At 44.7% G+C, this 17,774-nt stretch overlaps 1 protein-coding gene across 2 annotated transcripts in view; it reads left to right on the plus strand.

Annotated features, from left to right (window-relative positions):
- The first annotated feature begins 75 nt into the window (after positions 1-75).
- TJP2 (tight junction protein 2) overlaps positions 76-17,774 on the plus strand; it is a 92,879-nt gene continuing 75,180 nt past the window's right edge. Inside the window, exon 1 of one of the 2 annotated variants that reach the window (XM_083701918.1) lies at positions 76-2,745. The gene's annotated coding sequence lies outside the window, so the exon portion shown is untranslated. The remainder of the gene's footprint in view (positions 2,746-17,774) is intronic. The other variant, XM_083701919.1, reaches the window with a different exon arrangement.

Raw genomic sequence — 17,774 nt, forward strand, 5'->3', positions numbered from 1 at the left:
GTAATTGCTAGAGAGTGATATTTTCCTCACCACATTGTTTCCTGGGGATCCATGCTCTTCCCCCTCCCCCACCATTCCTATTGTATCCCTTACACTGGCAAAGCCCTCCCCTGTGGGAGATACTGCAGTAATGAGTCTGACATTTGGTACACTTCATCCCCTCAGAAGGAGGGCTATGCCTGCAAATAGCATCCAATTCTGACAAAATGGGAAGTTAAAAGACTTGTCATTTGTATAACAAGCAAACTTTAAAGCTGCCCTGCACAAAAAATCTGGGTGTATCTGCCTTCAACCATTTGATACGCTAAATTTATGAGGGAAGTGGCTATGATTACAAATTTCATTCACTTCTATAACAAGAAAAAAGTTAAAGCCATTTTTAGATTCCCCATTATAGTGAAATGGATAAAAATGACCTTAATTTTTAATAGCTCTAATTTTTGTCCCAAATAACAAGTAGAAATGCCTGTCCCTGTTGTGTGGAAGAGCATTTATGTTGAGATAAGAAAGGTGCCCACAATCTGCACTTTCCAGAAGCAATCAAAAGCATTTTTTTACAACAACTAGAAAAATTGGTCTCTACTTTACCAGGACTTTAGTCTTGTTTAACATACATTTGGTGTTTTCATGTTTTTAACTTTTTAACTGTAAATCGCCTTGAGACTGATCATTATTAAGCAGTAGTAAGCTTACCAAAACTACAGCTATGAGTCAAATCTTGTGGCCACTGGACTATCACTGGTTGTCAGTGATTCAAGCTGGAACTCTGACTTGCACCATCCAGGTCTTATATTCACTACAGTGGTACTTCGAGTTACATATGCTTCAGGTTACAGACTCCACTGACCCAGAAATATTACCTCAGGTTAAGAACTTTGCTTCAGGATGAGAACAGAAATTGTGCTCTGGCGGCGTGGCAGCAGCAGGAGGCCCCATTAGCTAAAGTGGTGTTTCAGGTTAAGAACGGACCTCCAGAACAAATTAAGTTCTTAACCCGAGGTACCACTGTAGTTGTTTTGTTGCTTCAAACAGAACTCGCTGCTCTCAAATTGGAAAATGTTCTAATTGTGACTAATGCATATATGTAGAGGTTATTGTGCCAAACCTTGAGCAAACACAATAAGAGGAGGTCTCTCAAGGAAATTACGCTCTTGCTGAGCCAGGGAGAGGAAGAGAAAAAAATTGTAAGGCAGAAACATTAAACCTTTGGCCAATGTTACAGAAAAAGGTCTGTGGCAGTCAGTGCCACCTCGGTTGCACAATGTTATTCAGGCATTTGGAATGAACAAGAAGAAATATCAGGATAGTATTCAAGAGCCCAAAGGTACACACACACTCTGGGTGAGATCTGTACTCTGGGGAAATGGAGGACAGGGATTGTGCGTAGGGAGTTAGTTTATGATCAGTGTGTGGGGAAACCCCCCCCCCCCCTTCAGCTGTGCCTTAGGGCTCCTATATAGTTTCTAGGCTCAGACTCTTTGGAGGCCTCCATGCCTTGAATAAATAATTACACATAACGACTTGTTCCAAATTTATTCTGTCCCATTGATCTTGTTTAGCAGCTCGGATATACAGCTCCAAATAAATCGTTTTGTGTTTTAAGTGTGATATGCAATGTGACACTAGATGACGATGGTGAGCCTTATGGAAAATTCAATGTATTTTAAAAGCATTTTCAAAATGATTTTTATGTGTGGGGATTCCACCTAGCAGTGCTTTTTTTGGGGGGGAGACACAGGGGTACACATACCCCTAAATGTTTTGTGAATCTAAGTTTGCCCTCATTGAGGGGCAGTATTTCAATATGAGTAGGAAAATAAGAGTACCCCTTTTTAAGAAAAAAAGCACTGCCATCTAGGTTCCCTTCCCAGGGTGTAGTTTTGTGTTTCCTTCGATTCCCACTGCGTGGAACGGTTATATACAGAGTGAACTAGCCACTTCCAGAAGCAGAGACCATGAGTATGTAGAATTATGCAAGAACACCGGAATAGCGCTGTCGGATCAGGCCAGCCCCGTTCTCGCAGGAGCCAGCCGTGGAAACTGGAATTGGGAAGCCGACGGACTCGCGCTGCGGCGGAGCTTCGCCCTCGTGGCTACGAGTCACTTGGTCTGGTCCTCCGTGAATCGATCCAATCCACGTTGGCTTTAAAAGAGGATGGGACTGTCTCTCGTGGGAGGGAGTTCCGCGGTTCAACTGCGCCGCATGAAGCAGTCTTTTCTTCATCTGTCCTGAGTCTTCCGCCATTCCGCTTCCTCGGAGGTCCAGGCAGAGTCGCAGAAACTCCGGCCCCGTTTCCCAGGCTCAGCGCCCAGAAGCGCGGGGCCCCTTCGAGCCGAGGGTCCGTTTCCACGCGGGGAGGACGTTCGCTCCGAGACTCCTCCGAGGGGCGGGGCGGGGCGCGACGGAGGGGCCCTCGGAGCTTCTGCTGCCCGCGGGGTCCGGGCTCGAGCCCCCGTGGGGCCGGGGTGGGCGAGGGGAGCCTCGGGGGCCGTCGAACTCGACGCTTCCAGCTTCCAAGTCTCTCCGCTGAACAACCAGCCCGCCGACACGCCCCGTCTCCCGGCCCGGCCCCACGGCCGTGTTTTCCGAGGCGGGGCGCGGCTCTCCTCGCGGCGCTCACCTGCCCGCCCGCCCGCCCCCTCGAAACAGGAAACAGTCGGAGCCAAGAGGAGCCGAGCGAAGGGCGCGCCTGGCCGAGTCCGGATCCGGGGCGGGGGGCAAGGGTCTCGGCGTCTCTGCTCCAGGTACGTCGGGGCTGGCGCTCTTTCGGCGCCGCTTCCCGGGCTGCGCTCGGCCTCCCTCCGCTCCTGGACGGGGGCGGGAGAGGCAGCGGGGCGCAGCCGAAAGCGCAGCGGGAGGCTTCAAACGGGGCTGCCCAGGGCTCCCCTTGGAGGGGCCGGAACGGGAAGCCCTTGGCGCCCGGCTGCGCCTTCCTGTCCCCGTTCCCTCCGGAATGCGGGACTCGAGCCGGTTCGTCCGGTTTCCTGGCTGGCGGCGGCTTCCCGGCAGCAGGGGGCGCCCGCTCCTCTCGCCGCCCTCTCCCTCGGGGGTCTCCCGGCTCGCGGCTGGAGGCCAAGGAGTGCCCAGGACTTCCCGGGCCAAATCCGTCTTGGCCCAGGCCGACCCCCTGGCGCCGCAGGTTTCGCGGGCGGGGCGGGGAGCTGCCACGGGGTTGGCAGGTAGTCGAATTGAAAGCTGATACTGTACATTAACATTGTTTTCTTTTGCAACTTATACGCTTATTACTTCTTGAAAGACCTTCGGTTTCTCAGGTGATGCGCTTCTCGTATTTTCAGATATCATTGATTAATTTTACGAAACTGCAGTTTGTTTGGGCTGAAACATGTTTCTGTTGGAGTCAATAGGATATTTTTTCCAGCCATTTTGAGCAGGGAAGTTCAGGGCCGGAGCAAGGGAGTCCTCCTCCATCTGCACCACATTTGTCTTTGGTAGAAGGCTTCTTTGGAGCCCAATTACAATGGAGGGGGGATTCCAAGGCGGTGTGCTCTGTTATATACATCCTGTGTCATGCTGGTTTATTTTATTTATTTTTTATTTAACAGACTCTATATACACTTAGTCAACAAAGAGCTCTAAGTAATGTACAACATGAGAAAGCTTTTTAAAAGGATACTGTACTGAAAAAATCAAACATTGAAAAGATGTTGACATAACATTCATCAACATATAAATAACATCAGTTTTAAAACAAATTACAAAATAAAATTATATGTCTGTGTGGGCTTGCCTTAAACAAAGTGTTCAGCAGTCACCAACACTGAAGGAGCCTGCGTTAATATTAGCATTGCACTCTGCAGATCTGATTTCTTGCAGGTGCAGGACAGACATTATGTTAGAAGAGACCTCAAAGGTCCTCTGGTCCAGCTTCTATCTGTTGCCTGAAATCCACTTGGGCAGTTCCAGCCAAAGACAGTCTGTCAACTTCAGGTGTAGTTGTTCAGTCAAAACACCTTATAATTTGTACCCATTAGCGCAGGTCCATTCATCCGGAACAACTGAGAACACAATTGTGTGAATGTGTGTCTTCTTTCTTTCTTTCCTTTATATTTTGCTAAAAACAGCTGTGGGAGCGTATGTGTCTTGTGAGACTTATTGCTGCAGCATGGCTGGGAGGGGGGTGCAACTCTTTCCCCCAACGCTGGTTCCTCAGTGCATTTCCTCTCCGCAGCCCAGCGCCACCCAGAGCAAACACACAGGCAAATAAAGGGAGCGGTTTAGATTGGGGACATGGCATAAGGGCAGACCCCGAATAGATCCCTCCTTTCAACCGCTTTTAGCAGCAGCAAGAACAACAACAACTCTAAAAGGCATGCATTCATGCATGTCCAGTCAGTGTCACGTCCTGTTCGGGCCTGAAGCTGTTCTGCAGCTCTGAGCAATCTCTCTCAGATTGTTGCAAAGCCCTGAACTCACTAGGCCAGGGATGAGGAACTTTTTTCAGTCTGAGGGTCTGGGCAACTTTCTGGGAGCAGAGTAGTAAACCTGTCCTCGTCCAGGCAAGCAGGAGGCATTATCAGGATGCAAGGACTTTCTCCAGCCAGGGCAGTGGAAGGGGGAGAAACACTTGGAAGGGGTCTGGAGTAGGACCGCAGAGTAGATTGGCGAGGCAGCAGAAGTGGCCTGGGGAAAGTCCCTCTGAGTGCAGAGAGAGAGAGAGGTTCGGAGAACTGCATTTGGGCCTCAGGGCAGCGCCCCCCCCCCCCCGACCAAGTACAGTCATGTGTTATTCAGTTTGTGTTCTCCAGCTTCTAAAATATTGCTAGTCCACCTTAGAGGATGGATAGGATGGCAACTAGGAGGGTCTGTGCCCTTGGGAGATGCCCACTTGAGCACCCAGATGATTGCTTTCTGGGTTCCATCTGGGCTGCGTCCTGAGCGAGGGCTCAAGGTACCCGTGCTAGTTAGGCAACTGCCTTGTCAACAACATGTAGTTCTATATGATCCCCACATAAAAACTGCTTGTGGTCAGCAGAGTTTCTGCTAGCAGAATACTTTGAGGAGGAGGCTGTACATGTGTCTTTTTCAGTGAGTAGGGGAGAGACGATGAACCATGCAACAGATCATTAAAAACCCAGAAATTCCTGTCTGTATTAGAATGAATCTTAAGTTCTTCCTAACAGGTTTGTCCAGTTTTTTAAACTCTGGGGAAATAGTGCAGGGTTGGTTCCTGCCTTATTTATTAATGATGGTGCCACAGCAGAAACTCAGAAACAATAGACAAACCAATGTGCAAGGCCTTTTTTCTTTTTCTTTTTTCCTTACCTGCCAAGATCTTTAATTTTGTTCTGACAGGAAGCTTCAATATTAGACCAGGCAGTGCAAATGTCCTGGGTCTGACATTTCTATCTTGCTTATGGATAATTGAATGCGGCCTTTGCATTTAATCCCCAGAGCACTTCGTTGAACTTTGAGCTTTTTAATGGTAGCCTGAATAAGTAAATGTCGCAAAGGAATCCTGATAGAGGAGTCTGGAAAAGTTTTATTTTTTCTCAACTTTAATTTGGGGTTGGATGGAGGGAGTCAAAAACTCAGTGCTGCCAAGTCAGCTGTTAAGTACTTCATAAAATGGAATGATTACATATTTTACCATGTACAAGATAGCTCTCTCACTTTGGTTCTGTTGTTTTTGTTTTGTTCAGCTAACATAATTTTCTACTATGTGTTTTTTAAAAAACTTTTAATCATTGTGATTTAAAGTCTCACCTTGCAGTACTTCCATAATAATTATTTTTAAAGGACTTTAAATATTGGATTTGCTATTGGAATTTTAATACAAGCATTTGGATAGAACTCAAAAATGGCTTAATTTGTTTCCAGAATGGCAAAAATCCAAATTACCTAGGAGTAAGCTCCATACCTGGGAAAGGAGTACAACAAGGCTGTATATTGTCTCCCTGCTTATTTAACTTATATGCAGAATTCATCATGCGAAAGGCTGGACTGGATAAATGCCAAACCGGAATGTAAGATTGCTGGAAGATATATCAAAAAATTCAGATATGCAGATTACACAATCTTGATGGCAGAAAGTGAGGAGGAATCAAAGAACCTTTCAATGAGGGTGAAAGAGGAGAGTGCAAAATATGGTCTGAAGCTCAACATCAAAAAAATGAAGATCATGGCCACTGGTCCCATCACCTCCTGGCAAATAGAAGGGGAAGAAATGGAGGCAGTGAGAGATTTTACTTTCTTGGGTTCCATGATCCCTGCAGATGGTGACAGCAGTCACAAAATTAAAAGACGTCTGCTTCTTGGGAGGAAAGCAATGACAAACCTAGACACCATCTTAAAAAGCAGAGACATCACCTTGCTAACAAAGGTCAGTATAGTTAAAGCTATGGTTTTCCCAGTAGTGATGAATGGAAGTGAGACCGGGATCATAAAGAAGCCTGATTGCCAAAGAATTGATGCTTTTGAATTATGGTGCTGGAGGAGACTCTTGGGAGTCCCATGGACTGCAAGAAGATCAAATGAAGGAAATCAGCCCTGAGTGCTCACTGGAAGGACAGATCATGAAGCTGAGGCTCCAATACTTTGGCCACCTCATGAGAAGACTCTCTGGAAAAGACCCTGATGTTGGGAAAGATGGAGGGCACAAGAAGAAGGGGACAGCAGAGGACGAGATGGTGGGACAGTGTTCTCGAAGCTACCAGCATGAATCATAGAATCATAGAGTTGGAAGAGACCACAAGGGCCATCGAGTCCAACCCCCTGCCAAGCAGGAAACACCATCAGAGCACTCCTGACATATGGTTGTCAAGCCTCTGCTTAAAGACCTCCAAAGAAGGAGACTTCACCACACTCCTTGGCAGCAAATTAAACTGTCGAACAGCTCTTACTGTCAGGAAGTTCTTCCTAATGAGTTTGACCAAACTGTGGGAGGCAGTGGAAGACAGGAGTGCCTGGCGTGCTCTGGTCCATGGGGTCACGAAGAGTCGGACACAACTAAAAGACTAAACAACAACAAAGCCCCAAATAACACAAAGGGAGTACGGTACAGAGTTGACTGTAAAGAAGAGAGAGTTTCACATGATTTGTCTCCAGTATGATTCAGCACTTCATCTGTGGTGCAATTACATTTGGAATATGTTGCACAATTCTAGTTCCCCCATCTCATATAGGACCTTGTGAACTAGGAAAAGTATAGATATGGACAACCAAAATGATCAAGAGGTTTCCATACTTTCCCTACAAGAAAATGGTAAAGCAGATGTTCTAAGACTTTCTACCCCAAAACGCACATGAGATGGCTGAAAATCATAGAGGCCATCACAAAATGGTGGTGCAGGGGAAGTGGAAGCCATAAAATGGAGGCAGGTGGAGGTGCATAAGCCCATGGGAATTACTGATTTCATTTTATACTGATATGTAATCTTCATGCTAGTACAGACATTGATTCTGGAGGTATTGGGAGCCAGCCTTTCCATTTTAGGCAGAATTGGCTGATCCAGATGCTCACCAAGTGGAGAATGCTTTTGTTGTATATTTTCCCCTTCCCACCCCCACATGCCTCTCAAAGTATTTTGCCTATCTCCTGTGATTTCTTCTCCCATTCTCCTTTCCCGCTTGTCTCCTCCCCCCCCCCGAAAAAAAATCATACACACCCCTCTGCCCGTTTCCAGTTTATTTGTTATTCTGTTACCCTTTTCTCTTGTCTTCTGATTTCCTTCAACCCTGAAATTCTCTGTCTTCCAGACATCATCTACTCAGCACTTGGCTTAGATTTTTGTGAAAGACTGTTCACTGATTTCTCTTCAGGCACTGAGACTTTCATCTTCCCTGGTTCAAAAGCATAAACATTTGTTGTCATTAATGTGCTAGTTTAAAGCGATTTCTCAAACACTACTAGAGGTAACAGTGCAACAGAGTGTTTCCCCCTCTTTCTGTGCTTGCTTCCTGTGAAGTACTGGCTTCTCCTTTGTTTTCACTTCTTGTTTTTTCCTGTAAATGTTCAGATACCTTAGTTCTGTCTTAGTAATTCATCTAAAATGATGCCATATGACAGATCAGAACGTTTTAGAAGGGAAAAATAAGCAGAAATTTAGTGAGACTAAACCAAGTGAAAATGACAAGGCAATACTTCTCAAAAAGAATCCATCCCATAAACACAGAGTTCCACATGTTTTCCTTGTTTGTTAATTAACATTGAACCTCAGTTTCCATGTTTGTACAAAACAGGGAACTTGGGCTTGAAACAAGCTAAAATCTTCTCCACTTTCGAAAGCCTGGAATGATGATGAGCCATTATGTCTGAATTGTGGTTAATGTTAACAATGGTTCATCTGAACAAGCCGGGATCATGAAGTCTCAGGACATGGTCTGAGGGCAAGGGATGCAGCCACCTGGTTGAAGCTAAGCAGGTCTGAGTCTGGTTAGTGCCTGGCAGAGGTGCCATCTTCGGAAAAACAGGCACCCTGGTGCCCCATGCACAATGCTCCATGCCCAGCCTGAACGGGGGGGGGGGGAGAGTCTGAACCCCTAACAAAAAAGATTGAGGGGGCCAAAGAGCCTTGACCCCTGGGAGCCAGCACCTATGGTGCCTGGATAGGTGACTGTCTGGGACCCTGTGTAATGATGCCTTGAGTTCCATGATGGGGAAAATTGGACAGAAGTGTTTTAGTTACAGGCAGCAACCATTTTGCACAGGGGTTCCATTCCCAGACCTCACATGCTTTGGCAGAGTGCGTATAATTGTACCCCACCCTGTTACACCCCACCCGCCTTCTTGAGGGTCCAAAAGGAACTGTGTGTTGGTGATTGAATGTCGATTGGATGCCCCGAAAATGGTTGCTGTCAGGAGCCCAGGCTGTCTTGATAGCACAGCACACAGGTTGTAATTAGCTTGAAGATTTATTGCAAAACAAATAGTCTCAGACGCTCTATTGGAGCTTCTGGCTACCTTACGTGTCAGGAGACCCTTCTGAGGAGTGCTTCCTGGTTCTGCAGACTATCCTGAATCTATGACCCTTATGTTTCTGGGTTTGTTTCCTAATACCTTTCCCAGATGTCTACTCCTTGGGCTCAGGGGAGTGCTTCTTGAGTGAGCGGACATCTCCTTGAGTGAGGGAGACTGCTCCCGGCTGTCTGATTGCTTCTTAACTTGTGCTGTGCTTCTCTACTTGGGGCAGATGTGTTCGTGACAGTTGCTGCCTGTATTTGATTCGGAAACCATGGATTACATTTTACTTTACTAAAACTAAGCCATAGTTTGGTTTTGGACATAATAGCAATTGAAACAAATGCTTCTGCTGTTGAAGCCACACGAAAGAGAAGAAGGGAGGGGGGGGAGGGAAAGCATATATATCAGACTGAGGCTCATTCACAAAACTAAGATTTGATATCATGTGCAAATGTAATTCTAGAATGAGAACATTTGGTTAGGAGGAAAAACTCAACAATTGTGGCTTGACATCTACCCTGCTTGTATGTGCAATTATTTCAGTTGCATGTAGCTGAAATGTACAGATCCTCTGTTTGTGATATATTTCCACTATCCTTTCATGCTGAACCATCTTCTAACTGTCTCCAATAGTAAAATGTGGAGTCTTCTGGGAAAGCAAAGGGCAGGAGGGACCAAGGGCCAGAGGTGCCCGTAGGACAAGGAGTAAATTTAGTAAGATAAATGGGATTACATGGTAGTTCATGGGATTATATTTGAGTAAACCATAGTTGATGAAACTCAGCTGAACAAGCAGTTTCAGATACAGAGAGGGTTGCAACATAAACTGCAATTTAGAATCACATCCTTGTTGTCTGAAGATAAAATTCTTTTTACATTTTTCTCCTACTCAAGAGTCTCTTCCATTTTAAATCCATAGCAACATCTTCATGAAGTACATGGGGTTTTAAAAGCACAATTTCTTCTTGAAAAAATTACATCCAGTTGTTCCTCTTTATTTTTGTATTATGAAATGGTGATATATTATAATAAATTGGGGGGTATATATCTTCCCATGAATATAATTGAATAAACTTGTGAAAATGTTTCCATGTAAAACGCATTTACATAGCAGTGAGGGCTGGTTCATGTGGGGCTTGAGGATTTGTGTTTTGGAGGTATGAGGTGGAGGCAGGAGGTCCTCAGCTTCTGTGTCAGGAATAGAATTTTTAGCCTGGACTGGGGATCATACAAGCATAGTTGCATGTTCAGTTATGTGACCTGTGTGCTACACACAGATGCACAGGTCACATAGGCAGGACCAGGCTGTAATTCGAGGCTCCCCACAAATCACATGGAGCTCTGCTGTCAATTTACCGCAATCCAATGTGCCACAAAATAAGAATTAGAAATACATGCAGAGCTAATAACTAAAAACATATGATCTCACCCAGAGACTATACACATTAACTAACAACCACTTATCATGCATAGTTCTAGAGTATTATTACGGCTTTAAACACCTATAAAATAGGTACATATTTCTAGCTTGTTTAGCCTTATAAGAGAGCCAAGATTAGTTCCAAGAACAGTGACTGAATCATTGACAGAGTCAGGGGCCGGGCCAAAGTAAAGCCAAACAAACGTTATTTTGACAGGGAGTTGGGGACCAAGGCAATATGGAGACTGTTGTAATCTTATTTAGTTGTATGTTTTTGACTAGCAAAATAAACTGGAGAACAGTTCTATAGGGTGATAGCCGACTAAGTTGTACTCAGAACACAGCACTGATATTTAGTGGTGATGTCCAGTTATGTCTGCCCATTTCTGCAAATGAACTTTGCACTTGTGAAACAGGACTAGATACCACAGTTCCGCTCTGGAGGGTCCCCCAGTTATCTGAATCAGATTGGGGGTGCATTGGGGGTACAGGGGGTAGGAAAGGAAGGAGAAGCCCTGTTGTGCATTTTGGATTCTATCCTGTAAGCTTAAGTTAGTAATGATGTCTAAGTTAATTTAACTGATTTTGGTGGATCCGCTGTGAGTATAACGTCTGATATTGTTTTCTGTTAACCCGACACAATTAATGATGTGTCACACCAGTGACACCTGAGTCTGTTGTCCAGTGTGTTGGGAGGGGAGAGACACTCTGGGGCAGGGAGGTCCAACATGCAGCCCTCAAGGCCCTTTTGGTGGCTCTCAGCAACATTTGACCCTGCCCTTGTGCTGCCTCCCCAAAACCAGGAAAGCAAGACACTGGGCTTAGGAAGGAGGCGTGAGGGCTCTGGTAGGGCCTTCGAGGCCTCTGGCCTCCTTCCTGAAGCCCAGCACCTCACATAGCCAGCTTCGAGGAGGCAGCACCACAGCTGGTGGGGGAGGCCAATTTTGCAATAAAGACTCTTGCAGCCCTCTTGGTATGGAAAGTTGGCCTGCCCTGCTCTAGGGCCTTGCAATATGTAGAAAGTACTTTATGGAGCCCTGTATGAACTGGGATGAAGTCAAAAAGATTTCAGTGGCATTTAACTTCCAAATCATGGTTCTTGGGGATTCTGTTGTATTTGCCTATGGCCTGTGGAAAACAGTCTATTTGGAAAGAAAATGTTGTAAATACCTTTTCTATTATGTTTTTGTGGTTTGTATTTTTGTAAGATTTTAGGCAACATTCCTTTTAATTCTGTTTAAAGTCTGGGAGCAATCCGATCAGATGGCTCAAATTGGCATTTGTAAAGACTTTGCAAATAAGCTAAGGGAAAAATTTAAATGAGAGCACCTTGTTTTATCTTTTGTTAGCAGGTGGTGCAGATTTATTCCATGTTGATTTGGATCGTAATGTGAGGGGACAAAGATAGATAAATAAACAGATTCTTAAAGCTGATGAGGGCTGTGGTGTTAGGTATGTAGGTATTTATATACATTTAAACCCCTTTAAATAGTCATGACTTTTCAAAGGGAAGAGGGACTGATCATTGAAAGGATATGACTCTGCTTTAAATGGGGCCTAAAATGTGGGGGACTAGAATGTTAGAGCAGTAATGTGGCTACTTGTCACCCTCCAAATATTGTTGGACTGCAACTCCCATCATTCCTGACCATTGTCCATGCTGCCTGGGACTGATGAGAGTCTGGTTCAAATCTCAGCTTTGCTATGAAGCTCACAGAGTGATTTTAGGCGCAGCCAGTCATGCACTCCCAGCCCAACATTCCTCACAGGCTTGTTCTGAGGCTAAAACAGAAGAGGAAAGAACCACATAGGCCACCCCGAGTTCCTTTACATTTTATTTATTTTGCAAGAACAAATGAAATCACTTTTCGTTGCTTCTCAGTCCTGTCAGTAAGGAAGGAGACTCCAATTGTGCAAAAGTATCTTTACTACATTTTTGGGTAACCCCCCCCCCCCCCGAATTTCTTGCAATATTTTGCATAGGTATTTAAAAGTTGTGTTTGTGTATGTGGCCTGCACTTTCAAAGCTGTTCTTCCCACTCGACATGTCTGCACACATTAGTTATGCCCTAATTAAATCATGCTGATAAATATCTAGCATGGCCGTGTGACTTTACTGTGTTTCAGGGGCTTTGCCCTGAACCTGAGAACCTTCACAATTTGCTTTGTCTGAGCAGTGTTGGTCATTTTTTACAACCACACACTTGCAAGTGCCAGTACACAATGGTTGGTGGTGCACAGGCCTTTTTCTTTGTCTCTTGGTACTGGAAGCAAAGGCTAGGTGATTACCTGGCATCCTAAGCCAATCACAGTGATTAGGAGAGACTAAGAGAGACTAATGAGGAGCCGAAGAGGAGAGGGAGCTCCAAAACAAACATTCATGTTTGAGCTTCATCCTGAACCTTTCTAACTTCAATGTCTCTGTTCTCCTTCTGCCCTCTGACTTCATTCCTTTTGTTTGGCCTCAAAGCACCAGGACTGTGCTAAGGAGGGACTGGGCCACTGCTGCCTTCCAAGCCCTGCTGGCTCCTGCTGGCCTGGTCAGAAGGTGGGGAAGGATTCTTTCTAGTTTCTTTCTATGTCAGCCTGGAGGGCCCTGAACTTGTGAGATCCACAGGTTCTTGGATCCAGTGGATCTAAAGTTACTGCCATATCCTTTGCAGGGCTTTCCTCTGACATCCTCCAGTGGTAGTTTTCTGTGGCACCACCAGCAATGCTGCTTTCTGGCAGTAGAGGCTGGTGCAGAGAAGCCGTCTCTGTACCAGCCTAACATTGGGTGGGGAGAAGGTAGGATTAAACTATTCTGTTGATGGGAAATAATTCTAGAGAGTTTGCTAAGCCAAACCATGGTTTAGTGCAAATGCTTGTGTGGTAGTGGCTCAAGTCCTGCTGTACAACTGTGAGCTAAGTCATGGTTTGGCTTAATTTGTCACCTGGACCTGTGCTCTTCGGTTGCTGATACTGCTGTCTGAGACTTTGAAACTAAACTGTAATCAACCCAGTTACAGATAGGTAGCCGTGTTGGTCTGCTGTAGTCGAAACAAAGTAAAAAAAATTCCTTCCAGTAGCACCTTAGAGACCAACTAAGTTATTGGTTTGAGCTTTCGTCTGCATGCAAACTTCTTCAGATACACCGAAACAGAAGTCACCAGACCCTTATATACAGTAAGAGGGTGGGGAGGGGTATTAATCAGAAGGGTGGTGGGAACGGGTGATTGGCTGAGCTTGCTGCAAGACAGACCCAAAAAAGAAAATAACAACACCACTAGTAATCACAGCTCCCAAGTTTAAACAGTACAACGCATCATAAGAGATCTACAACCTCTCCTAGACAATGACAGTTCTCTTTCTCAAGCTCTGGGAGGAAGACCTTTCATTGCCTACAGACAGCCACCCAATCTTAAACAACTCACCCACAAAAATACAACAACCAGACTTAACATGAACACCGGTACCAGAGCCTGCAATAAACCCAGTTGCCAACTTTGCTGCCACTTGTGGGTTAAAGCCTCAGCGCCTAGGACTTGCCGATCGAAAGGTTGGCGGTTCGAATCCCTGTGACGGGGTGCGCTCCCGCTGCTCGGTCCCAGCGCCTGCCAACCTAGCAGTTCGAAAGCACCTCCGGGTGCAAGTAGATAAATAGGGACCGCTTACCAGCGGGAAGGTAAACGGCGTTTCCGTTTGCGGCTCTGGCTCGCCAGATGCAGCTTTGTCACGCTGGCCACGTGACCCGGAAGTGTCTCCGGACAGCGCTGGCCCCTGGCCTCTTAAGTGAGATGGGCGCACAACCCCAGAGTCTGTCAAGACTGGCCCGTACGGGCAGGGATACCTTTACCTTTACCTTTTTACACCAGGACAACACCATTACTGGACCCAACAACATCAAACATACCATCTCAGGCCTATTTAATTGCTCATCTTCTAACATTGTGTATGCCATCAAATGCCAACGGTGCCCTTCAGCTCTCTATATTGGACAAACAGGCCAAACCCTACGCCAAAGGATAAATGGACATAAATCTGACATCAGGAATCTCAAGACAGAGAAACCAGTAGGAGAACACTTCAATCTCCCAGGACATTCTATACAAGATCTCAAAGTATCTGTCTTATTACAAAAGAATTTCAGAAATAGACTGGAAAGAGAAGTTGCTGAATTGCAACTTATTACCAAACTTAAAACCATGGAGAGACCTGGTCTGAATAGAGACATTGGATTCTTATCTCATTATACATGATAAAGCTATTTTTAGCCATCTCACCCCTTGCTTTTTCCTGTAAGACCAATTGCAGTCATTAACAGTTGTCAACAGGTTTACCACACCTACCAGTCAATCACCACCCTTCTGAGTAATACCTCTCCCCACCCTCTCACTGTATATAAGGGTCTGGTGACTTCTGTTTCAGTGTATCTGAAGAAGTGTGCATGCACACGAAAGCTCATACCAATCACAAACTTAGTTGGTCTCTAAGGTGCTACTGGAAGGATTTTTTTAATACAGTGGTACCTCGGGTTAAGTACTTAATTCGTTCCAGAGGTTTGTTCTTAACCTGAAACTGTTCTTAACCTGAAGCACCACTTTAGCTAATGGGGCCTCCTGCTGCCGCAGCACGATTTCTGTTCTCATCCTGAAGCAAAGTTCTTAACCTGAGGTAATATTTCTGGGTTAGTGGAGTCTGTAACCTGAAGCGTATGTAACCTGAAGCGTATGTAACCCGAGGTACCACTGTAATCAGCCCTGCAGCAAATAAAATCCCCATGTGGTTAGCCCACAGAACATTCTAGTAGCCTGCCTCTGTGTTTGTTGTCTGTGACACACTGTCCTGAAAGTGGAGATGAGGTTACCCATTGTTTTTTCCAGCATTTCCTAACTGGATACAATCCTCTGTACAGTCTTCTCCATTTATAAGATGCAGTAGAAAGGAATGCAATTTTTCATTACCTCCTAAATCTGTGTATTTTGCTTTAATAAATGTGAGTGCCACGCACCACTTCCTTCCCCACCCTGTCAATTGCAACTAGGTCCTTAAGATGCTGTCGTTTTGGATCATAGAAATTGGGGACATAGGATGTTTTTTATTTGGGAATACTGAAGGCAACATAAAGTTTAACAAGCCGATCTTCAGCAGCCTTTCACTTGATTTGAGAGACAAGTCACCTGCTACTCCATTAGTACTTGGAAGATTATAAGCCTTGGAGATTTAGCTGAGGATTAGTAAATTGGAGAGTGTACATTATCAGGCTAGGCTTAGAACCATGATTGTCTCTTGATTCATTTTCATTAGTGCTTTATTCAAATATCGCAGGAATTATGTAACGATGACGTTTCAGGAGAATCTGTCAGGAATTCTTTTCTTAATTTTTAAAGACACTTTTACCAAAAGTTATTTTTATAACTCTGGCTTGCAGCGTGTGAAATCCATTTTGAAAAACAGGGATGTAGTTGAGTCAGATCGCTGGGGCAAGATGCTTTTAAAGGCTGTAACCGAACACAGGCTGTCACTTCATTTGGTGGCGCATTGAAGGAGGCAGGATGAAGTATAAGAAATACATAACCATTCTTGAAGCTGCAGTTGGGATCACTCCCCTTAACAAGAGAGAACTGCTCCCTGTGGTCCGACATGCAAACCTTTGGCAGCATCCAGGGTAAGTTGCTTATTGGGAAAATGAGTAAAAGTAAAAAGCAAATATTTACTCTCTAGCTGTGTGCAAGAAAGCTGCAGGCATTGTCTGCAAATGGGAGAAGTGATTAATTTAGAAAGTTGCAGAAGCTGAAGTAGTTCTCTGAGGGGCATGTACATGATGCCCTTGGCTAACATAGGGGTTGCTGCGATAAATTCAAAGCATGGTCAGGAATGGCATTTTAAACTGCTGTCTAAATTTTTGAGACAAGAACTTAGTAGATAAGACAATGCAGACTTAGAGCAACAGCACATTAAGTAGGAACGTAATGGATATTCCCTGAGCACATTTCCCACTACTCATTTTCAAAAATTCACTTCTTAACATTGTATTGGAAACCTAACAGATTTTTGTGCTGTTGAATAATAGAAAGTCAAGATTCTTAGCATTCCTTTTTCCACCTCCCTTTTCCAAAAAGCCTCTTCAACTAATATTACTGAATGGGATAATGCAAGGCAGTGATTCTTAACCTTTTGGGGGTCATAGAACTCCTTGAGAATCTGTTGAAAGCTATGGACCCCCTCCCCAGAAAAATTCAGACAGACACGTACACACAAATTTTTGCATACAATTAATTTTATTGCATAGGGTTTTTTTCTCCCTTGCTGCTAGTTCATGGACCCCAGCAATGCTATCCTTTAAAAAAAAAAAAGAGGTGCCAGAACTCACCATGAACACCTTCCTCATTCTCTTAGAATGGCAACCCGCCTGGGATGTTCTGGAACTGAGTTCTGGCGAGTTCCTTCTGAAAAAAAAAGCCCAGGTTAAGTACCCTGATGTCAGGCAAGCTTCAAAAAAGATTTTCAGTTCATTTTCCCTTCACAGCACAAACAACAGATTCTAGATATTTAATCTTTATTGTTGTGATTAATAACCAGCACATAAAACACATCCATATGTGCAGGGCTGGGTTGGATCATACAACACATAAAACAGGATCCCACTTTTTCCTAATCTCTGTTTTCAGGCATTTCAAAAGGACATATACACAAAGGTACACTTCATAGGTTTTTGCCTTTGTCAGTTTAGGAGTCCTGCACTGGTGATGAGCTGGTAGTGCACCAGTGTCAACTGGCTAACAGAAAGAATATTGATCATGTCCCTAGAAGGCTTTGGAAAAATTCTTCTTTCAGCATAGCTGCCTGACAATATGAGTAGCCAAATGGCGAATTTACTTAGCTTTCATTTTCAAGAAATGTTGCTCTTTAGTGTTTTCTCAAGAGAGTACTTGAGAATATGTTTTGTCACTTAGGAAGCCTTTCTGTTATAGCCAAATCAAGCTTATGTGCCACTTCAGCATGCATATTTACCTTCATGACGCTGATGAATCTGGAGAAGAAATTAAGTTTTGCTGCAAAACAAGGAGCACAACTGACATGCAAGCAACATGTGTTATGCTGGATTGTAAAGATGCCCACGCCTCTGTGCAATGCAGGCATGTGCATGTGCTGCTTTTTGTTCTTACAGGTAGTAGCGTCTCATGCCTCAGGGAAGGCTGCTTCAGAAGGACCTCAATTTTGGAGGAACTTGTTGCAAGGGGCTCCCTCCAGAATGGGAGGTTGAAAAGCCCCTATGTGTATATGGAACATTCTGCATGTCAATCTGGATTCTGATCACCATTAATGTTAAGTGTCTAATGTGTTCAGTACTCTTCAACTGAAATTCCAAACCAAACCAAAACCACCACCCAGGCTATAGTAGTGTTGCAATCTGGTCCTATTTTATGGCTTAGATTTTAGCTGCGGGTTTA

The sequence above is a fragment of the Podarcis gaigeae genome (assembly GCF_964106915.1).
Source record: "Podarcis gaigeae genome assembly, chromosome: 11".
NCBI classification, from domain to species: Eukaryota; Metazoa; Chordata; class Lepidosauria; order Squamata; family Lacertidae; genus Podarcis; species Podarcis gaigeae.